Below are 6,987 nucleotides of genomic sequence, written 5' to 3' on the forward strand. Positions count from 1 at the left end.
TGAGTAGTAACAATAAATTAACACCAAATATGATGCTAGTCATGAAGAAGTGCTGTGGAAAGGATGTAGAGCTTCAGTATCGTCTTGTCCTAAGCCATCTCTCCACCCTGAATGCTGAGTTGTAAAACAGATTAACACTAGATTATGATGCTACTCAATAAGTGCAATGGAAAGGATGTACAGACTTTTTCTGCCACCGAGCCAAGTGATATAAGCTGCAAAAGGACGAAAATCTGGGCCAAGTTCAAGTGAAAAGAGTATAGTACACTGAGCTGGGTTGGGTTAAGTTAGATCAGAGGAAATAGGTCAGGCAAGGTTAAGATATTTTTCGTAATTTTACATTAGGCTGGGTTTGCTTGTGCTGTGTTCAATTGGTTTTGAGCAGATTAGGCTCGGTTTGGTTAATTTAGGTTAGGTTAGGTTAGGTTAGGTTAGGTTTGGTAAGGTTAGGTTAGGTTAAGTAAGGTTAGGTAAGGTTAGATTAGGTATGGTATGGTAAGATAAGGTTAGGTAAGGTTAGGTTAGGTTAGGTTAGGTTAGGTATGGTAAGGTAAGGTTAGGTTAGGTTAGGTAAGGTAAGGTAAGGTCAGGTCAGGTCAGGTAAGGTATGGTAAGGTAAAGTAGGGTAAGGTAAGGTAAAGTTAGGTAAGGTAAGGTAAAGTAAGGTATGTCAGGGTTAGGTAAGGTAAGGTAAAGTAAGGTACCGGTAAGGTAAGGTATGGTAAGGGCAGGTAAGGTTAGAGAAGGTAAAGTAAGGTATGGTAAGGTAAGGTATGGTAAGGTAAGGTACGGTTAGGTTAGGTAAGGTAAGGTAAATTAAGGTAAGGTAGATTATAGTGGGTTGCGTAGGGGAGGATTGGTAGGTTTCTGGGTTAGGTTAGTTTGCTTACATTTAGAAATAATCATATTAAATTTCGTTACAGTAAGTTAGATATGGTTTGGATATGTTAGACTGAGTTGGGTTAGTTTTTATTAAATGAAGTTATATCGTCTGGTTATGTTCGGTTAGTTTAAGTTAGGTTAGCTTTGGTTAGGATAGTTTAGTTAGATTTGGTTATGCCACATTACAGAAAGATAAACATTTTAAGCAGACTCATCACTTCAGCACAATATTTCACGCACATTCTGTATACAGTCTCCTATCTTGAGTTTTCCCTTTTTTTTTTTTCCCCCTCTGAGCGAGAGATTGGACGGGGAAGGGTGTAATTAGTGTCTGCCTGGTTGTCTGAGCATTTAAAAGCTGTATTTAGGATAATTGCTCTCTCTCTCTCTCTCTCTCTCTCTCTCTCTCTCTGATGTGTGTGTGTGTGTGTGTAATATACCGTCAGTGGATTACATTTGACATCAATTATATTTCATTCCTGTTGCCTCCAGACGATTTTATACACTTTAGGGGACATTTGAAAACTGGAAAGAGAGAGAGAGAGAGAGAGAGAGAGAGAGAGAGAGATCTAACTGAAAGACTAATCCTCAGAACTCATCAGACGTGTTAGTGGCCAGCTGTTGTTGAAATTGCAGGTTAATCTGAATGTGAACCCAGTAGACTGCAGGCTGAACTTGCCCCCCTTCCTGCAGCCCACCAACCTCTTCAGTAAACAGGCATAAAATTAATGTTAAAGGCTAAAACCAAAGGAAATATAAGCAAGATAGTGATGTTCCCATCGTGGCTGAGTCTTTCCATTCGGGTTGAACACGTGTTGGTAGGCTAATTGGACGACCTCTGGCAGTGAATGAGTTGAGCAATTTAGTGGGAGTGGTTTTATCTTGTTGTTGTTGTTGCTGTTGTTGTTGTTGTTGTTGTTATTATTATTATTATTATTATAATTATTATTAATCATTATTATTATCATCATCATCATCATCATTATTACAACTACTACAAATACTACAAGTAGTAGTAGTAAACAGTAGATCGTAGTAGTGGTAGTAGTCGTAGTAGTAATTGGAAGACCTCTGGAAGTGAAAGAGTTAAGCAATTCAGTGGGATGTGTCTTTATCTTATTATTATTATTATTATTATTATCATTATTATAACTACTACTGTTACTACTACTACTACGACTACGACTACTATCACTACTAGTACTACTACTTCCACTACTACTAGCAGTAGCAGTAAAGAGTAGATCGTTGTAGTAGTAGTACCAGTAGTACACTAGTAGTAATAATAGTAATAGTAGTAGTAAACAGCAGATCGTTGTAGTGGCAGTCATAGTAGTAGTACTACTGTAGTAGCAGCAACAGCAGTAAACGTACAATTTATCTTTTGGTGTCATGTGATATTTGTCATCCAGGGCCAACCTGCCACGGTCAAGGTCATAACGACAAGGTCTGTGCAAGGTGAAGGTCATAACGACAACAAGGTCCGTGCAAGGTGAAGGTCATAACGACAACAAGGTCTGTGCAAGGTGAAGGTCATAACGACAACAAGGTCCGTGCAAGGTGAAGGGAAACACCTGTTGATGGCAAGGAAGGGCCGTTAGTGCCGGAAGCTGCACGACATCATTGCAATATTGCAAAGGACTGCAGTTTCATAAAACCGTTTTGCAGGCAATTAATTCCATTAGAAAATCAACAGTTAAAGGATAATTGGCCGATGCGTAAATACACACACACACACACACACACACACACACACACACACACAACCAGGTCACATACCCCAACAGATAAATCATATCAGAGTTATCTACGTTCATTTGTTACTTTTATTTCCTTTTGAAATTTAATGGAATACTTTTAAAGTTTATTGATGTTACTACCATCTCTCTCTCTCTCTCTCTCTCTCTCTCTCTCTCTCTCTCACGGTGTTGTGTGATCGTCTCTGTACAACTGAGGGGACGTATCCATTTAGTAATACTTGCTGAGTTGGTTGAGAGAGAGAGAGAGAGAGAGAGAGAGCGTATTCACTGTGAATTTCATTTTCGGTAATAAAGCAAAATTTCTGGACTTACTTTATCGGCAACATTTAGCATCGTAGCTCCATCACTAATTTGTTTACATAACAGAGGGATATAATGTTAAAGACCATGCTCAGTAGAGAAATACAGATGGAAGGATGTGTGTGTGTGTGTGTGTGTGTGTGTACTTACCTTCTCTTAATTGTTGTCTGGCAAAATCCTAATTTCACGGCATCACACACTCTCTCACTCTCATACAAGTGTTTTCATACTCTTTTTCTCACGCTTTTTCTCAATCTTCCACCCTCGTCACCCCCTTCTCCGTCTCTAACTTTCATCAACGCTTTCTCTTCCTCACGGTCACTGGCTCACTTTCACATACTCTCTCTCTCTCTCTCTCTCTCTCTCTCTCTCTCTCTCTCTCCAACACGTCACAGGTGCACAAGTTGGGTAAATGAGAGAGCCAACTTGCCAGCCTCCCCGCCCCAGAGTTGACTGACACGATTTTATAAACCCCGCAACACCTGATAACAAAACACTTAATTATGCCATTGACAGACACACAACACACAGCCAAGTTGGTAGTGGCAGCAATTATACCGCTACCAAGAATACACTGCCAGCTGTGTGTGTAAATAATTAGGCCATGGACAGACACACAACACACAGCCAAGTTGGTAGTGGCAGCAATTATACCGCTACCAAGAATACACTGCCAGCTGTGTGTGTAAATAATTAGGCCATGGACAGACACACAACACACAGCCAAGTTGGTAGTGGCAGCAATTATACCGCTACCAAGAATACACTGCCAGCTGTGTGTGTAAATAATTAGGCCATGGACAGACACACAACACACAGCCAAGTTGGTAGTGGCAGCAATTATACCGCTACCAAGAATACACTGCCAGCTGTGTGTGTATATCAGAAAGGAACTTAATGGATTCGGGAACTTGTCAACGAAAAAAATATCAAAATTAATTATGCCACCGGGAGAGACACAGAACATACAGCGAAGTTCGTAGCAGCAGCAATTATAACAGTGGGATATGTTTGTTTGAAGGTTTAATAAGACGATGGGAAATATGAGTTTAGCGGGTTTGAAAATATGCTTAAAAACAATTCCATACGTAGAGTCAAAAACAATATTCATAGCCTTTTCATGGCATTATTAGAAATTTGGTGATATATTATGGTTAATGAAGGACGATTTTGTGCCGAAAATATCCTCATGCCCAGCATAGGTTTTTGATGAGGCAAGGGTGGAGGGGTGGTGGGGCTCGAGTAAGTGAATTATGGCATATGGTGAGCGTAGAATTTATTATATTTATTACGTGCTGACTGCAGAAAGATGACATAATTTGTGTGTGTGTGAATAATACTTTCAATAGGTTTCTCCTTCCTTTAAACCCCCTTTGTTTTCCCCCAAGGACTGAAGGTCAAATGCAAGATCAATTTAGACAGTTTTTTTTTCTATTTAGACCAACCTTTGTGGAAGGGATAAAGACAGAAAGGATGATGGGATTGAATTTAAGAACCACAGTCATTTAAAGATCAAGGTGACAGGTCAGGATGAAGGTCGCAGGTGAAGGTCACATAGCAAGGTCAACTTAAACAGTTTTGATGACAGGCCACACTTGGTGGAGGGGTTGACAGTAGGGCAAGAACGTGGGGAATTTTAAGGACTATCAGTGAAGGTCAAAAGACACATTTTAAATAATATTAATGTTATTCATGTGATATCATTGACTTTAGGAAGGCGGTGCAGTAGTGAAGTGTGTGTTACAAATATTGCTCCTAAACACACTTTAGGAAGGCGGTGCAGTAGTGAAGTTTGTGTTACAACAGTCTACTGCTCCTAAACACACTTTAGGAAGGAGGTGTAGTACTGAAGTGTGTGTTACAACTACTGCTCCTAAACACACTTTAGGAAGGCGGTGCAGGAAGTGTGTGTTACAACTACTGCTCCTAAACACTCTTTAGGAAGGCGGTGCAGTAGTGAAGTGTGTGTTACAACTACTGCTCCTAAACACACTTTAGGAAGGCGGTGCAGTAGTGAAGTGTGTGTTACAACTACTGCTCCTAAACACACTTTAGGAAGGCGGTGCAGTAGTGAAGTGTGTGTTACAACTACTGCTCCTAAACACACTTTAGGAAGGCGGTGCAGTAGTGAAGTGTGTGTTACAACTACTGCTCCTAAACACACTTTAGGAAGGCGGTGCAGTAGTGAAGTGTGTGTTACAACTACTGCTCCTAAACACACTTTAGGAAGGCGGTGCAGCTGTGAAGTGTGTGTTACAAATACTGCTCCTAAACACACTTTAGGAAGGCGGTGCAGTAGTGAAGTGTGTGTTACAAATACTGCCCCTAAACACACTTTAGGAAGGCGGTGCAGTAGTGCAGTGTGTGTTACAACTACTGCTGATAAACACACTAAGTGTTGGGCTATTTAAGTGTTGGCACAGCCAGGCGATTCTACTCAGCAAGGAAGAGAGGTGTGGTAGTGACGGAGGTACCAATAACAACTACACAAGCACTAACAATTTACCACATTCTCCTCCGTGGCTAAACTTACAATTACTTTACTGGAGCCTGAGTGAAAACAAACAATCAGTGAGCGAAATGTTATGGTACAGTACCTTGTTGGGTGTGGCATTGTGTGGCCTGTGTGTTGATGCTTAGCCTTGTTTGGTTTGGTTTCGCTTGATGGATTTCTGGTTTGCTTCCTTTGTTTCTGTGTTACTTTAGTTTATACTCTTATCCTCTCTGGCTGTCTTCCAAGTTTCTTCTTCTTCTTCTTGTCATTTTCATTCTAAAATACTCTTTTAAATTTTTCCTTCCTCATTGCCCTTCTTTCTCCTTTTTCCCTACTTCTCTCCTCTTCTCTCCTCTTGTCTTCTTCATCCTGTTCTTTTTCCCATCACTTCATCATTGCCTTTATACTTTCTTCCTTCCTTCCATCCTTCTTCTTCCCTCCTTCCTTTCCCTTACCTACTCCCCTCCTCTGCTTCCTTGTTTCTTCTTTATCTCCCTTCCCTTCTCTTTATATCCCACGTTCGTTATTCGCTAATGCTTTAATCCCCTCATTATTATTCTCTCTCTCTCCCTCCCTCCTACTTCCACTCTCCTTCTCTCTCCTTTACCATTCTTGCTTTCTCGTTCAGCCATCGCAATTCTCTCTTTATATCCCTGTTGTTTTAATGTTATTACTCTCTTATATACTGGTAGGAGGATTCGGTCACCATCCACTCACTCGATGTAGTGCTACTTTCGGTTAATATCTAAAGTGAGTAACAATACTTGTTTCCTGTTACTCATGTAACCATTTACTACACTGGGTGGTAGTCATAGCAAAATCATGGATACCCCTTGGTCAAGTGGGCTCTGGCGCTCTGGCTGGATGTCAGCCATACAGGGTTAAGTCCAAGGGTTTGTTGATGGTTATAATTCCACTCAGGGACGAAGCACTGGTCATTCTTGCCTTAATGTCTTAACTGAGTCGCTTAGGTCAGGTACCTACGCTACTAACGAGGACGTGAAGATGTATCTTCTCCTCTCTCTCTCTCTCTCTCTCTCTCTCTCTCTCTCTCACACACACACACACACACACACACACACACACACACACACACACACCTTCAAAAAGTAGAAAGACAATAAATTATGAAGCAGAAACATGGGCAGACCAACATAAAAATCTACAGGGTATTTGGGAAATACAGTAAAGCATGTACAGTAGATACGGACAAGTATGAAGATATGTGGACAGATACATAAAAAAGATTAAGCAGATAAAAGATAAAAACAAAGGAATATTGAAACTATTAAGGTTAGTCCAAAACCTATTCATTACCTTTAAATTATTTTGTGGACCAAAGAATTCACCTCTCTCTCTCCCTCTCTCTCTCTTTCTCTTTCTCTCTCTCTCTCTCTCTCTCTCTCTCTCTCTCTCTCTCTCTCTCAATATCTATTAGCCCTCAAGGAGCCTGTCTTCGTTTTTACAGAACTATAGTAAACTGGCAGAAAACAAGAGTAGAATTACTCTGGGACCTGCGGCGAGGCTCTTGTTTCAAACAGTTTGTTGTAA

Source organism: Coenobita brevimanus, chromosome 68, assembly GCF_032717465.1.
Source record: "Coenobita brevimanus isolate Jiangsu-jjx chromosome 68, ASM3271746v2, whole genome shotgun sequence".
NCBI lineage: Eukaryota > Metazoa > Arthropoda > Malacostraca > Decapoda > Coenobitidae > Coenobita > Coenobita brevimanus.